Genomic DNA, 22,232 nt, shown 5'->3' with positions numbered 1-22,232 from the left:
ATATATATATATTTTTTTTTACATATGCACATGCCTGTATTTACATCTCTATAAATGTCCTTCAATTCTTAATGACAAAAGAAGTGCTTATAATTATTAGTAAATATATAGTCCACTGAGGTAAGTAAAGAAAGGTACAAGGTAGTGGAGGTACAACTTGAGTAGTTTCCTTAATTATTTCTTCAAGAATATGAGTATTTCAAATATTATTTGGAAAGACATTCCATTTCCATGTACACTGGGAAAACTACTCAATTCTTTTAATTAGTGTTGCATAGTGGCATGTCATGGGAGAATTTCTACAATGTGGGAATGCTTTTACCTTCAGTTCTGTAGGGGCCACATTTCTGTACCATAGAGAACATTTTGGTTTTGGCTTTATCTCACACCTAGTGCTTTGTAGAACAAACCTCGAAATTCTGAAAGAGAGAAAAAAAGTGGATTATTATGTTACATGTGGAATAAAATGTTACAAATGACAATATTATTTAACCGTCTATCAAACCATATTTGTAATCTCCATACAGATAAGCATAATCTTATTTACTCAACTTTTTCCTTCAATACCATTTTCTTGTTGTTGCAAATAATATAATCACTATAATTTTACCTAATATGTCTCCCTAAATGAATGATAATTTTCCACTTGAACAAAAATAAGTAGTTTTCAAAAGTTGAAACCATGGTTAGAAAATAATGGGGGGAAATAGAAACAAATGGTACCTGGCTTGGTGTTTGACAAATAAGAAATAAATTCTGAATCTTCACATGCTGGCCAATTTAAGACTTTAATTGAATTTTTGAATTCTTTAAAAACTCTTCTTTCTCTCTGTCTCTCTCTCTCCACTTCCTTCACAACCTGCACTTTGCTATTTATCTAAGCATACATTTCAAATGTTTTTTTGGAAAAGACATTAAAGGTACTAGGAAAATCTTTGTAAAACCACTGAAATTCAACTCAACCTCTCTTCCATTCAGTTGATTCCACTCATTGGCCAGGGCAAAACTTTAGAGCAGGGTAAAACTTCCCCCGTGGGTTTCCAAGTCTGTAATTCTTTACGGGAGTAGAAAGCCTTGTCTTTCTCGCGTGGAGTGTCTGGTGGTATAGAACTGCTAACCTTTTGGTTAGCTATGCAACCTATAACCACTATGCAACCAGGGTCCTCTATAGAATCACTAGAGATATATACTTAATTAATATTTTAGTTAAATGTTTTCTTCATGTCTTTAATAAAACCAAGATCAGAGAAGAAGCAGAGACACTCCTCACAGGACCCTATAAGGACAGTAACTGCAAGGACAGTTACTGTGATAGGGTGATAGGCAACGGTAGATTTTATTGTGGAGGCATGAGAAGGACAGGTCCTCCACGCACAAACACACTCATGACCATTGACAAATGATCGACAAGTTCAGGAATAACACCTTTCCTTACAAAACAACAGGCCCGAACGCATTGCCATCAAGTCAATTCCAATTCACTGGGACTCTACAGGATAGACAGAATTACCAGTGTGTCTTCCTGAGACTGTAAATCTTTCTCTCGAAAAGCAACTGGTTCCATGAATCCACCAGGGCTCCTTAACACGTCTCCAGGCGTGGGATTTTCTATGTTCTTTGCCCTCTCTGAGGATCCCTGGTAGTGTGGCAGGTTGTGCATTGCCAAGCTAACACCAAGGTCAGCATTTGAAATCAACAGATACCCTGCGGGAGAACGATGAGCTTTTCTGCTGTCCGAAAGGCTTTCTGCCACAGAAACCCACAAAGCCAGCTCTATCCTGTCCTAGAAGTTCATTAAGAGTCAGAATTAACTCGATCATAGTGAGTTTGAGGTGTTTTGTTTTGTTTCTCCAGTTAACACCTCTACTAATCATAGCTTCTGGGTAACCAGGATGTAGGTAACCACATACAGCCACAATTTTCTCTGTCAGACATACAAAATTAGACCCAGTTAGAAGTCTCAGAATTCCACTAACACACCTCTTAAGTTTTCCATATTTCACAGGTCTTGTCTCCGTGGTCTCTGGGTAGCAACTTTTTGGCCAATCAACTGCGTAAACAAAAGTTGGTGGATCGAAGCCAAAGTTTAATTACAAAGTTAAGTGCCTAAGGCAGAGAACAGACCGTTCTAAAAGCTTCATTTACTGCAGCACTCTATCTCCTCAGAATGCTATGCCCAACTACAGTTCAGAAGCTTCGTAACAGCCTGACAGGGAGGGTCTGGCACACTATCAAAATAGTCAAATGATCACCATATGCAGGTGACCAGTGGCTGTAAGGTTCTACGTCATTACCAGTCCATCCTCCCCAAGGGACAGCCACCTCAAGCTTCAGTAACTGTTAGGCTTCAGACTGAGAGGCTTGAGCCTGCCTCATGACCATAGGATAAGCCTGAGCCAGCCTGTAGGTCATCGAGTGAGTCTGAGGGCTGAACTTCCCACATATGAGTAGCTGGCAGAGCGTCAGCACCACCCGAAGAAAGATCCACGAGTGAGCAAGTTTCAGGGGTTCACCATGCTATTATGACTGGAATAGCTGGCCCTTCATACGATCCGCGTTGTCAAATGACTACAGATCACATGGCTTCAGGACAATGCCGACGGAATCAGAGTGTTGCAGATCACAGGATTCCCTGGGTAAGGAAAAAAAATGATAGAATCACATGAGCCTGTAGGTGCCTGTATGAGCGCACACTCAAAACTCCCTTTCCTGGGAGGGCCAGGGTGCCTCCTGGAGGTTGGGTTCTATGACTTTCCTGATCTTTCTGGTTCTGGAAACCAGACCCTACTGCTTGTGTAACCTGAAGTTGTCCGTGTTACTCAGCTACCCCTTGATAGAGGTGCCTCCAAGGATCTTCCCACAGCATATATGCTTGGATATTGCCCCACCTCTCCTTATATTGCGAATTGTATGTGTTTTTATTTAAGAACTTTTTAATGTTCATGCATACAATTAACACAATACAATAGAAGAAAAGAAAAAACCAAACTCACTATCATACAGTTAAGGGCAACTCATAGTGTTTCTCTCAGAACTACCCTTGTTAGTTTCTGAGACTATAGCTCGTTATGGTAGTCGAAAGTCCCACCTTAATTCCTCTCTAAAACTATAATGGTTATCTTAATGTAAGAACCACTGAAAGACCCTAGGAGACCCGCTTCCATAATAATGTGTTGGGCTGCCACTAGCCACTCCGTGGGAGAAAGATGGGACTTTCTACTCCTGTTAACAGTTACCCCTTAACAGTTAGTCTTAGAAACTCACCAGGGAAGTTCTACCCTGTCATATAGGGGCGCTATGAGTCAGCATCGACTTGATGACAGTGAGTTTGGGTCTTTTTGCTTTGAGTGAGAAGCCCTGCTGTTGTAGTGGGTTACGTGTTGGAATACTAATTGCAAGGTCAGCAGTTCAAAAACACCAACCATTCCTCGGTATCAAGATGAAGTTTTATACTACCCATCTTGGAAACCCACAGGGTTTGTGTGGTAGTCACATAATCTGTTATCAATTTGAGACTTAAGAGAGAAGGGATGGAGTATATCCTGTCAATCAGATCGCTGCTTAATGGGCTCATTTGGAGGTGCCATGGAGATAAATAGCTCACTGGAGGCGGGACACTAACACACTGCCTGAGAGACATTCCTGTTGACAAGCCACATGGAGAGAGGCTGATGGAACCAGAGCCCTGGAGTTGAGGAGGCATGGAGACCCATGCCAGCACTGATATGCTTCCACCACCACTGGGCCCTCAAGACTTTCCAGTCACTGGCCTGAGATCTTCCTGCATTCGGCGTCAATGCATATGCTGCGTGAGTCTAAAGAGGAATTTTTAGATTGGGATCAGATATATGGGCTAATATCAGACTTATGGATTTGATCTGGACTGGGCTGGGATGTTTTCTCAGTATTCAATTGCTCTCGCATATAATGCTCTTTCTTATACTCATGAGTGTCTCTGGATTTGTTTGTCTAGACTACCCAGACTAATACAGTTTGGTCTTTGGAAAGGAAATTGAATATTAGTTCATTTGTCAATTTTCAGCATGCTTAGTCCTGAGGGGTTTATGTGTCCTGGATTCCCTGTTTTGCGAGCTCTTATCTGTACCAGTGTACATGTTCTGGTCTAGCCGAATTTGTAAGGTAGAACTGGGGTCATGATAGTGTGAGTGTGTGTGTGTGCGCGGGGGATGGGGAGGGGGAGGGGAAGAAGCATTAAAGAACTAGAGGAAAGTTGTAGGTTTCATTGGTGCTATACTACACCCTGACTGGCTCGTCTCCTCCCTGCGACCCATCTGTGAGAGGACGTCCAATTATCTACAGATGGACTTTGGGTCTCCACTCTCCACTCCCCCTCATTCACATTAATATGATTTTTTTGTTCTGGGTCTTTAATGCCTGACACCTGATCTCATCAACACCTCATGATCACACAGGCTGGTATGCTTCTTCCATGTGGGCTTTGTTGCTTCTCAGCTAGATGAATGCTTGTTTAACTTCAAGCCTCAGGACCAATAATGAGAGTAGTGATTCCAGGAGGGGAAGGGGAAGGTGGGGGGAGAAAGTAGGAACCCATCACAATGATCTACATATAACCCCATTCCCAGGAGGACGGACAACAGAAAAGTGGGTGAAGGGAGAGAGCAGTTGGTATAACACATGAGAAAAATGTATAAATTAGCAAGGGTTCATGAGTGATGGAGGGTGGGGGAAGGGGTTAAATGAGCTGATACCAAGGGCTCAAGTAGAAAGGAAATGTTTGGCAAATGATGATGGCAACATATGTACAAATGTGCTTGACACATGGACGTGTGTATGGGTTGTGATAAGAGCTGTAAGAGTCCCCAATAAAATGATTTTTTTTTAAATTTAACATTCTGTATGGTGATACCATGTGACCAAAATCCAAACCATAAGCACTGAGATAGAGTCCATTCCAACTCAAAGCGACCCTGAAGGGCAGGATAGCACCACCAGGGTAGGTTTCAAAGATTGTTTACAGACTCTTTACAGGAATATAAAGCTGTGTCTTTCTCCTGCAGCACAGCAGCTGGTTTTAAAGCGCTGATCTTGTAGTTAGCAGCCCAACACATAACCCACTGTGCCACCAGGCCTCTTTTACAACGTGACAGGCACTTTGAAAAGTTAGCCATTTCACACTGGTAACTTTATGGAGGGTGTACTTGTAGTAATCACATTTTACACATGAGGAACTTGAAGCACTGGGGCGAGCACCATATCTTCTGTGTTCTCTTCCTGGGGGCGAACATGGAGCAGGGCCATGATGTAAGAACTCATTGTTCTTAATGTGGAGCTAGGATTTAGTGCGAGCCCAAAACCCATTCCTGCATCTATGCTTTTTTTGTTTTTGTTTTGTACCTGCCTTGGCTCCCTTTCAAAACCTCCCTATTAATTTATGGTCGAGAGTGTTCTCGATCATTCCCCTGGGGCATGATGATCTTTCATTAATATCATCTGATTAGCCCCTGGTACTGATTTTTAAAGCCCTGTGAAGAGAGGGATATTAGGCTAACATAGGCTAACTCCATATCACAGTACGTGAATTCACTTGTACAGTATCAATCTTTTCATGGCTAGATGCTATTTACACAAACAAGGGGAGTGAGTTGTCAGGGAAAATTTACAATAATACTCACTGAGAATGTCAAAATTGACTATATTAATACTCTCCACGAACCTCCTTAGAAAGAACAGAAAAGGGGAAAAGAGAAAATATAAATTGTACTTTTGAAAAAATCCCACTTCAGAAGCACCACTATTGCTGATTTTTTTGGCGCTTGCAGCTTTGTCTACATGTCCAAAATAAATTGGAAGTGGTGTTTCTGGTTTGTCAGCTTAGGTAATACAAGGGGTGAAACTATTTCTCCAGATGCCTGCATGACTACAATGATAAGCTGAAGAAAATTCAAAGGGCTAACTTTTTATTGTAGTTAAATCAGAACCTTTAAATTTAGAGAGAAAAAAACTGTGCATTTGTAGTTATAAATCTATTCAAGGGATAGAATTTTATTTTTAATAAAGCATTAAAAGGGATTGTAATATCCAAGTAAATCTGTAGTTATTACCCTATATTGGGAAACTATCTGACATATGTCAACACAGGATATGAAAATTAACCTATATCTTTAAAATAGCCACTATCAGAAACCTCAAGTTGACTTTAGGAAGCATCTGTGCACCTTCCCAGGAGGCAATCTGACACCACGACCTGTCGTCTGTCCCAACTTATAAACTACATATAGATAAGGCAGAGCAGGGGTGTAATTTAAAGCAAAATTCTACAGAGCCCATCTATGCTCAAGGGAGACTTACACAGTATGGACTGCGACTCTGAGCAAGTTATTTCATCAAAAGTAAAACCTGATACTCATAGCATTCAATTTTCCTCTATGGTGATTAACAAGAGTTTCTTGGGATTTAAAAATAATACTAATTACATCGGTGGGCAGGGGTTGTCAGCACTCTCTAATGTGCATGTTGTGGAAGCCTAAGGCTATGGATGAACGTCTGTATGTCTGGGGTCCATATATGCTAGCAGTTTAAACACTGCATTTAGATGGTTAGGCATTGGACAATTGGCCACAAGTTTAGCAGTTCAAACACTTATCTGGTTCTCTTTGATGACAGACAGTTAGCAGATTTTTGCAGCAAAACATGAGCAATGGAGGGATACTTGCAGGTGTTGTTCCATGTCAAAATTCCCAATGTGTTTGCCCTCCATTGGGCTCACTCTTTGGATACTGACACAGCACCTAATTAGCAAATCTCATCCAAAAAAACTACTTCTGTCAGCCAAATGATAGAAAGGAATGAGAAGCTAGGGATTCCTTATAGGATATTTCTCATCAATGTGACACTTGTGACACTATAAATCTGGAAGTCTGAAAATCCCGTTAATGAGAAAACCAGGAAAACAAGAATAATTTTCAATCAAGGATATTCAAATCATTAGAAGGGAAAAGTTACATTTTCCTATTTGATGCTTGTTATACATTAAATACAATCATTACTTTGATCAATCAGAAAATAATTTTAATTACTGTCCTTGAAAATTTTATCATGAGACCAGATATTATATAATCAGTCAAATTGCTTTCTTGTGACTTTATTACACTTCACTCTAAATCAATGGCTCTCAATCTTCCTAATGCTGCGACCCTTTAATACAGTCCTTCATGTTATGGTGACCCCCCAACCATAAAATTATTTTCATTGCTACTTCATAACTGTCATTTTGCTACTGTTATGAACTGGGCAACCCCTGTAAAAGGGTCGTTCGACTCACAAGTGGGTCACGACCACGCTTTGAGAACTGCTGCTCTAAATACTTGGGCTGGATCTGTTTGCTGATGATGGGAATGAGGGAGATTCACCAGTTTTCTTTAGACGAACTTTAGGTTTGAGGGACTACATGATATCCAAGGACCTTGAAGTTTCTTGTCTCCTTCATAGCCTGGCTGGGCAAAACTACAGTCCAAAATAGGTGCAATGTTTTGGAAAGCATTTGTTATTTCAAAAAAATCTAAGTGAAATATAACTTCTTTTGTAAATATGTATGCCTTTCAAACCCAAAATACCAAATTCATTGCCATTGAGTCTAATCTGACTCATAGCAGCCCTTTGTGACAGGGATGAACTGCCCCTGTGGGTTTCTAAGACAGGAAATCACTACAGGAGTAGAAAGTGTTGTCTTTCTCCTGTGAAACTGATGGTTTCAGACTGCTGACCTTGAAGTTAGCAGCCCAATGCATAACCAACTATGCCACCAGTGCTCCTTCAAGTATGCCCTGTGCTCTCTACAAAGAGCAGACATGGGATAATTAACTACAAGTAGACTCTGAAATGAAAAACAGGAAAAGTTCACCAGTTTTCTTTGTATGGCACAGTTTGGTACTAACCAGCAACTCAGAATCTCTTGAGTCATGTAAACCAATACAAGTTAGAAAGAAAAATTAGAACGTTAGGTTTCTCATTCACTCAACTCACCTATGGAGAAGCAACAGATGAAGCACAAAGATGATGATTATATGAAACTGGGAATTGCATTATTTTAATAGAGTCTACACTAATAATAGAATACCTGCTGAAATGTTTCAACAAGCTGATGAAGCACTGGAAGCACTCACTCATCTAGGCCAGGACATTTGGAGGATGGCCAACTGACTGGAGATCTATGTTTACATCCAATCCAAAGAAAGGTGACCCAACAGAAGCCTCAAATTATAGAACAGCATCATTAATATCCACCACTTGTCTGTCAGTCAGCTTGTCACACTTCGGTGGCTTGTGTGTTGCTATGATGCTGGAAGTTATGTCTCTGATATTTCAAATGCCAGCAAGACCATCAAAGTGAACAGGTTTCAGTGGAGTTTCCAGTCCAAGAAGACTATGAAAACGTTGTCCACTTCAGAGTAAATAGCGAAAACCTTATGTATTGCATAGAAATATTGTCAGATACTGAAAGCCTACTGAATAGAAGAGGTAGAATATTGTCAGAGATAGTCCCTCGGTCAGAAGGCACTTGAAATGTAGCTGAGGAGGAGCTGCTTTCTCCAAGTAGAGTTAACAGTGGTGATGTTAGTGGGGGAGTGCCTGTGGGAGTAAAGTCTTTGAGATCTTTATTTGCTTGTGGGCCATAATTCAAAATGAGAAGAAACAACTGAAAAACCGATTACCGGGCAATTGGAATATACAAAGTATGAATCTAGGAAATTGGAAGTCGTCAAACTTTAAATGGGAAACATAAAAACTGAAAATCCTGGTTGGTAATGAGCTAAAATGGGCAGTTATTGTCCATTTGGTTTCTTTGTTTTTAAAAAGTTATTGGCACGTAATCCACATATCATAAAAGGTAGGGGGAGAAAGGAGGAACCGATCACAGTGAGCAACATAAAACCCCAACTCCCAGGAGGACGAACAGCCAAAAAGTGGACAAAGGGAGACAGCAGTTAGTGTAAGACATGAAAGAAATAATAATTCATAAATTATCAAGGGTTCGTGAGGGAGGGAGGTTGGGAAAGGGAGGGAAAAATATGAGGAACTGATACCAAGGGCTCAAACAGAAAGAAAATGTTTCAAAAATGATGATAGCAACGTGCGTAGAAATGTGCTTGACACAATGGATATATGTATGAATTGTTGTAAGAGCCTCTGAGTGATACGATCTTCACTACAATCAATTTTAGAAAATGTCCTTCCTTTTTGCATTCCTTGTTGTTGGCTCCTCATATGCCTAAGAAACCCTTGTCTATGAAGGTTCATCTATCGTGGATTTCATATACCACAAAGCACACAAAAACAGAAAGCAAGGACACAAAAAAACTAACAATAATAACAAAATAAAGCAGAGAAGAACCTCAATCCAAAAGAAAGCAGAAAATATTAAAAATTATAACACGTTTAAAATAATAGTCAAAAAGGAAATCAAATGATAAGGTGTTACATTTTAATTTCACTACATCTGCCATGATCCATGGTTCAATGTGCTCTGCATCATAACAAGGGCTTTCACATCCCTTGTCTATGTTCAGAGTGTTATTGACCATTGTGAACCAAAATGTCATATGGTTCCTTAGGCTGGGAATAACAAAATTAAGAGGAGTAACATTGTATTCATTACCACAAAGAATATTTCAGGATCTATCTTGAAGTACAATGCTGTCTCTGATAGGATTATATCTACCCATCTTCAAGGACATGCAATCAATACAACTATTGCACATTTTCAGGCACCAACCACGAAAGCTAGTGATGAAGAAATTAAGGAATTCTAATATCTTCTGCCTGAAATCGAACAAACATGTAATCAGGATGTGTTGATAATTATTGGCTTTTGAGGAAGAAATGGTTAGAAAACATGGTTTTAGTAAAATAAACAAAGCTGAAGATCATATGAAAAAATTAAGCAAGAACCACTTATTCATAGTAAGTTCCAGCTGCACTGAATGCATTAGGCAAAAACAAGGATACAGGAATGGATGGAATACCAACTATGACTATACACATGGATTTCTCCAAATGGAATACACAGAAACCATATCGACTACATCTGTGGGAAGACACAATGGAGAAGCTCAATATCAACAGCTAAAACCAGGCCACAAGCTGACTCTGCAACAAACCATTAATTACTGATGGGCAAGTTCAGATTAAAGCTGAAAAAAAATGGAAACAAATTTGTTCTTGAGATGTTCTGTGAGTTCAGGAGTGATAAACTGAAAGTCGTATTTTGACTTTTTTCGATTTGTTTCCAAAACTGATGAAGCAATGGAAGCACTTACTCATCTATTCCAGGAAACTTGGAAGACAGCTACTAGACCAACTGACTGGAAGAGGTTCATATTTGCATTCATTCCAAAGACAGGTGACCCAACAGAATGCTCGCAATTGAAATCGAAATTTTATGAGAGATCATCCAACAATGACTGCAGCAGTACATTGACAGAGAGCTGCCAGAAGCTTCAGGCTGGATTCAGAAGATGTAGAACAGGGATATCTTTTGTGAAGTAGATGGATCTTAGCTGAGAGCAGTGGCTACCATAAAGATGCTTTGTTGGCTACCATAAAGACGTTTTGTTGGCTATGCTAAGATATTCGACTGTGTGGCTCATAATAAACCATGGATAGCTTGAGAAGAATGGGAATGCCAGAAAGCTACATTGTGCTCATTTGGAACCTATAAGTGGATCAAGAGGCAGTTGTACAAACAGAATAGGGAAAGAATCAGGAAAGGTGTGCATCAAGGTTGGATCCATGACCATATTTATTCAAATTCTATGCTGAGAAAATAATCAGAGTGTGGGAAACAACCGGGAAGAGAGTGTACTCAGACTAACTCAACAATCGCATGTTAAGGAGTCAGGGAGCCCGGGGTTCCCATGGAGGGAGACCTTCACGTTCGTGAGTTGGAGGTGCATTCCAGTTACATTCTCCTAAAGAGTCATTCCCCTCACTGCCTCCCCCATAATAATGCCAACTTTGACCTGTTGTTTGTAAGCACCTGGTTACTACTCTATAGCTTGAAGGGCAACTGCTTGAAGGCTACTTGCCTGCAGGTTGTCTGCTATCGAGAGCAATCAGATCCTATTGTCTATCCCACCCCTTCTGATAAGGATCACAGATTATTCCTCTGCAGAAGAGTTCAAACACCTAAGTTTCAGCCAATTCCTGGAGGACCAAGTTTAGGCTGCCAGCTTGAATCTAGCTAGCACCTGTCCATCTTGTTACGTATGTACCTGTGACTTGGATGCCTATAGCACCTCCCCTTCCTATAGCGTGTACACCCCTAGCTCATCCTCCTCATGTTACGTGTATCCCTCTAATACAACCCCTTACATATGTGCTTACCATGACTTGCATGCCCAAGATTATTTTAAGGCCGTGAGAGAATACACTACTCACTTATTCTGGTTCTGGCTCCCTGAAGTGATGAATGCTTGCATGCCTTGTCTCATGTCTCTTTAATTAACCCATCAATTACACAGCCATTCAGTTGTGTCCAATTACACAGCCATTCAGTTGGACCCATTCAGTTGTGGAGGTTGGTTCCCCACATCAGAGAAACTGAGTTATATAAAGAAAAATGTGGGAGCAGGACTGAAGGAAAACTTATTTACATATTTTAAATCATTTTATTGGGGGCTCGTACAACTCTTATCACTGTCCATCCATCCATCCATCCATCCATCCCTCCATCCCTCCATCCATTGTGTCAAGCACTTTGTACATTTGTTGCCGTCATCATTTTCAAAACATTTTCTTTCTACTTGAGCCCTTGGTATCAGCTCCTCATTATTCTTCCCCCCCCCCATACTCTCTCCCTCACAAACCTTTGATTATTTATAAATTATTATTTTTTTCATCTCTTACACTGACCGATGTCTCCCTTCACTCACTTTTATGTTGTCCATCCCACTGTGAGGGGGGTTATAGGTAGATCATTGTGATCTGTTGCCCCTTACACCCCCACCTTCCCTTTACCTTCCCAGTGTGGCAACTCTCAATATTGGTCTTGAGGGGTTTATCTGTCCTGGATTCCCTGTGTTTACAGCTCTTATTTGTACTCGTGTACACGCCCTGGCCTAGCCAGAATTGTAAGGTAGAATTGGGGTCATTATAGTGGAGGGTGGGGGAACGAAGCATTAAAGAACTAGAGGAAAGTTGTATGTTTCATCGGTGCTATACTGTACCCTGACAGGCTCATCTCTTCCCCGTGACCCTTTTGCAGGGGATGTCCAATTGTCTACAAATAGGTTTTGGGTGTCCACTCAGTGCCCTGCCCCTGTTCACATTGACATAAGTTTGTTCTGGATCTTTGATGCCTGATACCTGATCCTATCGATACCTCATGTTCACACAGGCTGGTGTGCTTCTTCCATGTGGGCTTTGTTGCTTCTCAAATAGGTGGCTGCTTGCTTATCTTCAAGCCTTTAAGACCCCAGGCGCTATATCTTTTGATAGCTGGGCACCATCAGCTTTCTTCACCACATTTGCTTATGCACCTATTTTCTCTTCAGCGATGTTGGGAAGGTGAGCATCATGGAATACCAGGTTAATAGAACAAAGTGTTCTTGCATTGAGGGAGTACTTGAGTGGAGGCCTAATGTCCATCTGCTACCTTAATACAAAACCTATAAATATATGTACATAGTTCTATTTCCCCATCATATATATATAAACATATTTACATATGTACATGCCTGTATTTAGACCTCTATGAATGCCCTTTGCCTCCTAGTTCTTTCCCCTATTTCCTTTTACTTTCCTCTTGTCCCACTAGCATGTTCAGCATTAATTTGCATTTCAGCAATTCCTCTTGGTTACATTGCCCTTGATCAAGCCTACCAGACCTCCTACACCCTCCTCATCATCGATTTTAGATCACATATTGTTCCCTTGTCCCTGGATTTGTTAACACCCACTTCCTTTTCCCCGGCTCCCCCACTCCCATGTCCCCCCAGAACTGTTGGTCCCGTTGTTTTCTTGAAGGAAAACTTATTAAAAACCTGTAGTATGCAGATACACAACCTTGCTTGTAAGTGATCAGGACGTGAAGTACTTGCAACCTTCAGTATGAATTACAACTCAATGTAAAGAAAAATAAACTCTTGATAAGAGGACCAGTAGGCAACATCATGATAAATGGAGAAAAGACTGAAGATGTCAGGGATTTTATGTAGCTTCAATCCCAAACAATGCTCAGGGAAGCAGCAGTTAAGAGATCAAATGATACATTGCTTTGAGTAATTCTGCTGCAAAAGGCCAATTGAAAAAGTATGGGAAATCAAGGATAATACTTTGAAGACTAAGATGCCCCTGACCCAATCCACGTTATTTCCAATCACCTCATTTGCATGTGAAAGTTGGACAGGGGTTAAGGGAATCAGAAGGTGAGTTTATATGATTTATTGTGCTGATGCAGAATATTCAGAGTACCAAGGACTGTCAAAAGAAAAATCAAATCTGCACTGGGAAGGAGTACAGCTAGAATGCTTCTTAGAGACGGTGGCGAGACTGCATCTAATGTACATTAGACATGTTTTTAGGAAAGATTGCTCCCTGGAACAGGGCATCATGCTTAGTAAATTAGCAGGGTAGTGAAAAACAGGAAGACTTGAAACATGACTGACACAGCGGCTGCACTGATGGGACAAAACATAAGAAAAAGTGGGATGATGTCACAGAACTGGGCCGTGTTTCATTCGGCAGTTACCGGTATGAGTCTGCACCGACCTGTAGCAATTAACAACAACACTAGCAATACATTCAGACGCTACAGATTTTACCCTACAATAACAAACATCTCCTTTCCTCCCCCCCAAAATTCCAAAACTTCATGCATAGCTGAGAATATCAGACCTTTGTTAATTCACTAATGCCATACAAGTTGTTCCTGAAGAAATGCATCTATTTTAATACCTGGAGAGTACGATACGTTTGGGAAAAGGAATGCTTGCCCATTGTGAGTATTATTCTCATATTTTAAAGCTGCATTTGCTTTGTCTACACAAGTATAAGTCCGCACTTTTCTGATATAGGGTTCATCTCCTTTTAGCACATACCCCTTTCCTTCATTGTATATGGGAAATCTACCTTCATTTCTAGCTCCATGGATAGGCTCTCAAGGAGTTTAATATTCTAAGACAACCAGTCACCCTATGTGTTAAACTCGGGCCAGGGAAATATGAGCAATTTGCTAGTGTTTGCTAGTGTAAAATTCCTTTGTTCTTCTGGGTAGACTTAAATGATAAAAAAAAATTATGCACGTTTGTTCCTGGAAAACACCTTCTATGAGGAAATCTGATTTGAGAGTTGGGAAAACCTCTGGAAAACAGCATAGAGGAATGGAAAGACCCTTAGTTTTTGACCCAATTGGGTCATTGGGTCAACTAAACCTAAAGACCAATCTGCTTCTGAGTTGTCAGTAATTCAAGAAAATGTCTTTCCTTGCTCACTATTTAATGACAGTGATTGATACACAGATTTTTTATAGCCTGTTTGGACTGTGAGCATATGTGACAGCATGAGTGGAATACCACATATCTGGAATAATTCTCTCTAGGGAGATCTGCATGCATTTTAATATTATAACTCCAAATAATTCCAAGTGTTCTTAGTCAAAGTGATGGCTAACATTGGACATGTGTTTGGTGAGATATATTGGGACAAGAATACGTGGTGTGATTAACTGCTGTCTATGTTAACCCTATAAATTGATGATGAGCCTCTGACCCTATCTCTATTTGCATTTGAATATCCATATACAATGCTTCAGTCTTCCTAAAATGTTTATATCATTGAAACTTCCTTCATTGCATTGTATCATTCTCTAGCTCTCACGGGTGTATGCATTTATTCCTCTCTGACACCATGATGATTTTCTGGGGGAACTAGGGATCATAAGAGACTTCACATCAATGTGCTATATATTGATTATGGTGTCTACAAGGGTAAATGCATCTTTTCAATCCCAGGGAACTCTAAACAGCTAAAAATAGTTATTTTATATTGAGCATACTTTATGTTTCAAAAAAGCTGATTTTAAATCTCCATATACCTTCCAGAATCTAGATACTTGGCCTATTCAGTTGTGGAGTTGGTTGAATTATTCTATTCAACTGTGCTATTCTGTGGTACTTTCATGATTTGGTGCCAACTTGAGATTATGACGAGTGAAGGTGTGGAGTTTAGCCTATAATCAGGTTGCTGCTTGATGGCTTCATTTGGAGGTGCTAAGGAGATAAATAGCTCTCTGGAGGCGGGACACACACACAATCCTTGCTAGACATTCCTGTTGACAAGCCACATGTTAGAGCTCTGGAGTTGGAGGAGCCACGTAGAGACCCATGCCAGTGATGAGGTGCTTATACTGCCACTGGATCCACAAGACTTTCCACCCACTGGTCTGTGGTCTTCCTGCATTAGGCGTCATTGCATGTGTTGCATGAGCCTGAAGAGGAATTTATAGATTGGTATCAGACATAATGTCCAATATCAGATTTATGGACTTGGACTTGACCTGGCTGGGCTGTTTTCTTAATGTACCATTGCTGTTGTATAGAAAGCTCTTTTTATACACATAAGAGTATCCATTAATTTGTTTCTCTAGTCTACCCAGACTAACACGTGCTCTATTCTTTTTCCACAAGCAAGGGCTTCTTAGGGAGTTTGAGACTGATACATTCCAACACACAACCCTACCTTGAGATGCCAACAGACCTCACCACCAATATACAAGAGATTACTGCCCCCCCCCCCAAAAAAAGGAAAAAACTCCACTGGGCAGAGCTTAAGTTGTATGCATTTTTCCAAGTAGGCAAACATCTAGCAACTCACTCTCAGTTAGTGTACCCAGTGGCGTCACTTAAGAAGGTTCTCTCTGGTCATAGTGACGGTTTTTCTTAAAAGTAGTTTCGCTCAAACCTCTTTTTTTTTTTAAATTTATGATGGCCAGTTTAAGAGAACAGCATGCAACTATGAAATTTTGTTCCCTGTTCAGGAAAATGTACTTCAGAAACTGTTGTTATGTTGAACACAGCTTAAAAGGACAGTGTTATGAGAAAAATTCCAGGTTACAAGTGGTTTTCTCATTTCAAAAAAGGAGAAATGTCGATTGATGACAAGCCTCCTTCTGGAATGTCCATCAACTTTCCAAAGGGAAGAAAATGTGGACCAAATGTGTGAACTTGTGCTCAGAGAGGGACAACGGACCACTGAAGAGATGGGGAAGCTATCTGGACTATCTTGGAACTCGATTCAACGAATTTTAATGGAAGATTTGGGAATGAGAAGGGTTGCTACCAAATTTGTGCCTTGGGTTCTGATGGACCAGGGAAAAAAGCCTCGATGAAAACATGCTGCGTTTTGCAAGAGCAGCTCCAAAGTGACCCACACTTTTTCCCCAAGGTCATTCCTGGTGGCAAGATATGGTGCTATTCTTTTTTTTTTTTTTAAACATTTTTTCATTTATTTTTAAAAATCATTTTATTAGGGGCTCATACAACTCTTATCACAATCCATACATACATCAATTGTGTGAAGCACATTTGTACATTCACTGCCCTCATCATTCTCAAAACATTTACTCTCCACTTAAGCCCCTGGCATCACCTCTCTATTTTGCCCTTCCCTCCCTGCTGCCCCCTGCCTCATGAACCCTTGATAATTTATAAATTATTATTTTGTCATATCTTACACTGTCCAAAGTCTCCCTTCACCCACTTTTCTGTTGTCCATCCCCCAGGGAGGAGGTTATATGTAGATCCTTTAGATCGGTTCCCCCTTTTCACCCCACCCTCACTCCACCCTCCTTGTATTGCCATTCTCACCACTGGTCCTAAAGGGATCATCAGCCATGGATTCCCTGTTTCCAATTCCTATCTGTATCAGTGTACATCCTCTGGTCTAGCCAGATTTGTAAGGTAGAATTGGGAGCATTATAGTGGGTGCGGGATGAAGCATTTAAGAACTAGAGGAAAGTTGTATGTTTCATCATTGCTACACTGCACCCTGACTGGCTCCTCTCCTTCCAGCGAACCTCCGTAAGAGGATGTCCAATTGCCTACTGATTGGCTTTGGGTCTCCAATCCGCACTCCCCCTCATTCTCAATGATATGATTTTTTGGTTCTGATGATTCCTGATACCTGATCCCTTCAACACCTCGCGATCGCACAGGCTGGTGAGCTTCTTCCGTGTGGGCTTTGTTGCTTCTGAGCTAGATGACCGCTTGTTTACCTTCAAGCCTTTAAGACCCCAGGCACTATATCTTTTGATAGCCAGGCATCATCAGCTTTCTTCACCACATTTGCTTATGCACCCACTTTGTCTTCAGCGATTGTGTCGGGAAGGTGAGCATCATGGAATGCAGGTTATTAGAACAAAATATTCTTGCACTCAGGGAGTACTTGAGTGGAGGCCCAATGTCCATCTGCTACCTTAATGCTAAACCTATGCATATATACTCATAGATCTATTTCCACATCCTCATATATAAATATATTTACATAGGTACATGCCTTTATTTAGACCTCTATAAATGCCCTTTGCCTCCTAGCTCTTTCCTCTATTTCCTTTTACTTTCCTCTTGTCCCACTATCATGTTCAGCCTTCATTTGGGTTTCAGTAATTCCTCTCGGTTACATTACCCTCGGTCATGCCCTACCAGGCACATGGTGCTATTCTTACGACCCCCAAAGCAAACATCAATCAAGCAAGTGAAACCATCGTCACCTCACCAAAAATTGCTTCTAAAGTGAAAGCAAAGATAAAAACTGTGCTTATTTGTTTTCTTCCACCAGATCAGATTGTTCATCAAGCTCTCTGTTTAAAGGGTCTGAAAAGATAGCATCAGTGTGTAACAAAAAAGGCCTGATTTGTGGCAGATGGGGGACTGGTTTTGCCACCACAATAACGCACCTGCTCACACAGTCATCTCAAGTGTACCAGTTTTTTTGGGGGAAAAACCCAGGTTGCCTCTCTTGCCCCATGAACCTTACTCACCTGACCTCACTCCGGGAAACTCCTTTTTGTTTCTGCAAATGAAGAGGAACATGATAGGACATCTTTTTAATGACACAGAAGAGGTGAAGAAAAAAAATGAGAGAGGTGCTGTCAGCCATCCAAACAGATGACTTTGAAAAATGTTTCCAAGAATGGAATTGCAGAATTGACAAATATATTAAATGTGATGGAGAGTACTTTGAAGGTGAAAAGGTTGTTTTATTAAAAATTTAAATACATAACTTTGCAAAAATAATTCTGTTTCTTTTTTTGGGGGGGGGGGGGTGTACCTCCTTGTAAACAAAACAGAACTTTAAGCTTCCTGGCTTCACACCAAACCTGGCCCTCCAGTGTCTCAGGTATCCGCCTTATACAATTACTCAGATTGAGGTTTTTGTAGAAATTCTTGATTGCTCTCTGTTTCTCACTAGGTACATGCACTTCATTAGCAAGTTTACTTGGATCTACTTTCAAGAGGTATCCCTTACTATGGGTGGAATTCCTTAATTTTCCTACTAACCATGTTTCTATAACTCCTACCACCAAATGATTGAATAGCACTATGCAAATAGGGTACGTGTAACCCTATGAGAAGGGTTAATCAGTTTGGGTTACTATTTCTTTGACTATAAGCATGAACCATCTTGGAAGCAGCAGCAGTCCTCTCTGGAGTGGCACAGACCTCCAAGCCCAGATGCGCCAGAAAGTCACAGAGACTTAGTGGATCAGTTCTGAAACTATGTGATATGTTCTTCTGATATGACCGGAGACTATAGAACTGTGGGGTAGAGCAGCAGGTAGGTTTCCTTCCTGGCCAATAGAGCCAATTTCCTTGGGGCCATGCACCTGAGAAGCTTGGAACCAGAGAGACACTTGGCTGCTGACTCAGAAGACCACTGACTAGTTCATTAGTTTCCTAACTCTGACTTACAGTCACTAATTGACTTCCCTAGTGAACTGCCTTAATTTTGAATATTGTCTGTAAGTTCTGTGTGGTCAGTGCAATTAATTATTGAATTCAACATATAAGAGGGAATGGGAGGAAGTGCAGGGTTCTGCTATGTCACCAGGTGTCCAGTGATCTGCCAGGTCTGACCCTGGACAAGACCAGGACATTCCCTAGGGCTGGCCTAGGAATGCAGGGCAAGAAGATGGGTGAGGCAGGATCAGGAGGCAGGGAGAGGATCAGGACAGAAAGCAACTGAATGCAGGAGAGAGGAGAGACGGGGAGACCTAGGCCAGTGGAGACAAAGGAGAAAGTTAGAGAGAGAATTGGGAGAAGTTATCTGTGTGTGGTGAGCATTAGGGTCAAAGCAAGATGAAAGGGGAAGTGACTCCTCTGCTGCCATTGTGTCTGTCCTTCAGCTGCCCGTGGGATGGAAAGCAGGTACTTGGTCCCCTGTGTGTTCCCTCTGAGCTGGGCATGAGAAGCACAGCAGCCTTGGGGCAGCAGACCTTCCCCAGGAGGAAAGGCTCAGGTCTCTGCAGAGCCGGGGTTGGTGGGTCTGTGAGCTCTCTTGAGAGCACCACCCTTATCGGCCCTGGTGGTCCCTGCACCACAGTGCCTGTTCTTAGTTGGCCCCCAGTCCAAGGTATCAGACCGCCTTCGACTACCCAGGGCTCTTCTGAAGTTCCATGCAGGATGGCTCAATGTGGTGCTGGGAGGGGGTCAGGGCCTCATGTCGCCATACATGCCCCTGACCCCAGCCTTCTATATTCCTCACCTGCCTCAGGATGCCCTCTCCTCACTGCAGATGATCCACTTCTGACTCAGGGAGCCCAGCTTTCTCCTCCAGAAATTCCCAGCTCTTGTCTTTGAGCCAGAGGAGGGGATGTCATGATACAGCCAACACTGGGTCTCACTTCCCAACATGGTGCAGAAAAGCCCAGTGACATCCTGTGAGAGGGCAGGGAACCCTCTGGGAGGAAGGGAGAGGAGTGGGCCCATTACACAATGATGAAGGAGGCTCCATCAGGAAAGAGAGGCAGAAAAGCTTGTCTCAGTATGAATACCTGATCATGAGGTGACTTCACAGTACAGGGCACCACTGTATGGTTCAATGTAGCCTCCGAGGGGAAGCTGGGCACTGTGTGCATACCCTTTGTCCTGGGGAGGAAAGGGGAGCCCTGATTCTGTAAGCATTTTCAGGAGAGGGCATGCCACAGAAGCTTGGGTGAAGAGGAGTGGAAGAATGGTGGAGAACAGGGCAAAAGGAAAGCAGGGACCTCACAGCACAGAGAGGAGAGGGGATAGTGCAGGTTATGTGGTTCTCGCAGATGACATGGGCAGCATCCTCCTGCACTGTCAGGGGTAGCTGAAACTCCCTATGGTAACACAAGGCATAACTGACCTCATCTCAGTAGGCTTATCCAGAGAGGGTGTGCACAGAGGCTTTCTGCCCACACACATCTCCTCTGGCTCTAGTCCTTTCACGTCGTCCATCTCCTCTTCAGCCTTCATCTGCAATGAAAAGGAGGAAACATAAATCAGGAAGTGTGAATCTGGAGGGCCCGTCCCCCTCAATTCCAGTATCTCCCACAAAACGCCTTACCACCTGTCTTTTGTCACCACCCTAATGAGCCCTGCCTCCTCCCTTTCCCAGTGTGCTCTGGCGACTGCTTCTCACTTGATTTGCTAAGCGGTTCCTGCTCTGCACGGTGACATCCTTCTGCTCCATGTTGGCCAGGCCAACCAGCTGGTAGCGTCTAGAGTTGCTCGAGGTGAAGGACAAAAGCTGTGGTGAGAGAAGAGGCTCCAAGAGGTGACATCTGCAACACATCTGTCCTCACCCCAGCTGCCTCATCCTCACCACCACACCCAGCATCAGCAAAACCCAAGGCCTCACTTTGGGGATGTTCTCTCCTTGGATCTGAAGGAATGAAATCATATCCTTTCTACCATTTAGTCCCATTTCAGTACCATGGTGCATCATTTCTTCAATAACACAAGACAAGGGGTCAGTCAGGTGAATGAAAGGGCACAACTGAACCAGCCTCAGCACCAACACTTCCCTAAATTACTCTCTAACCATCCCTCCCACAAAGATCACTCAGCATTCAACTGCCCTAGAATGACTGCTGTCACCTCTACCTGGATCTGAGTGGATTCTCAGAAGGTCATGAGCTCTCTGGCAGCCCTCATCTCCTTTCATCGTGGCCACCTACAGAGACAAAGATGGGAATTAGTGGCTGGGGCCTCAGGTGGTAGGAGAGTAATTGTTGATGGAAGAAATGGTGATGAATCTATGTGTTGACAACACACCTCTTGAGTCAGCATTTCTTTGAATAGTTTCCCATTTTCGGTTATCAGCTCTTTCTGCACAGACTGGGGCACACCAGAGGGGATGTCAAAGAGAGGCTTCTGCAAAGAAGACAAGATATTTGGGTATCAGTACTTTGGAAACACAACTTCAAGCAAAACACCCACTCAAAGCCTACCCAACTGCTCCTAGCTAGCTTTGCCATGCCCTGACACACAACTTATTAGTATCCTCATCCCAAATCTTGCTGTTGACATTCTTCAATGGCCCTGCATTTTCTCATAGTAAAATTCATTGAGAGCTACACGAGGCCCAAATCCCTGATCAGCTTGAATCTTCCAGCTTACTTAAAAAACAACAACAAAAAAATTTTTGTTGGAGTCTCTTACATCTCTTATCGCAATCCATACATTCATCCAGTGTGTCAAGGACATTTGCACATATGCCGCCGTCATCATTTTCAAAGCATTCTCTTCCCACTTGAGCCCCTGATATCAGCTCCCCATTCCTTCCACCTCCCTCCCACGCCCTCCCTCCTTCATGAACCCTTGATAAGTTATAGATTATTTTTTCCATATCTTACATCATCCGCTGTGGCCCCTCACCCATTTTTCTGTATTCATTCCCCTGGGAGGGGGTTCTAGTTGGATCCTTGTGATCAATTTCCGCTTTCTCCCCCCATCCTTCCCCAATCCTCCTGGTATCTCTACTCTCCTTGTTGGCCCTGAGGGCTTTATCTATCCTGGGTTCACTGTGTTGTGGGCTCTTATTTGTAGCAGTGTGCATGCTCTGGTCTAATACAATTTGTAAGGCAGAATTGAGGTCATGATAGTGGGGGGGGGCAGGAAATATCAATGAACTAGTGGAAAGTTGTGTGTTTCATTAGTGCTAAACTGCACCCTGACTGGCTCATCTCTTCCCTGTGACCCCTCTGTAAGGGCATGTCCAATTGTCTA

The 22,232-nt window shown here is 42.1% G+C and overlaps 1 pseudogene; it reads right to left on the bottom strand.

Annotated features, from left to right (window-relative positions):
- The window catches only part of LOC115869744, a 31,767-nt pseudogene extending 10,599 nt beyond the window's left edge, over window positions 1–21,168 (bottom strand).
- Window positions 21,169–22,232: the final 1,064 nt, after the last annotated feature.

Source organism: Echinops telfairi, unplaced genomic scaffold, assembly GCF_000313985.2.
Source record: "Echinops telfairi isolate 266 unplaced genomic scaffold, ASM31398v2 ScPeMD7_44;HRSCAF=162, whole genome shotgun sequence".
NCBI lineage: Eukaryota > Metazoa > Chordata > Mammalia > Afrosoricida > Tenrecidae > Echinops > Echinops telfairi.
Note: the sequence above shows the minus strand (reverse complement) of the source record. Positions and strands in the feature narration are given on the sequence as shown.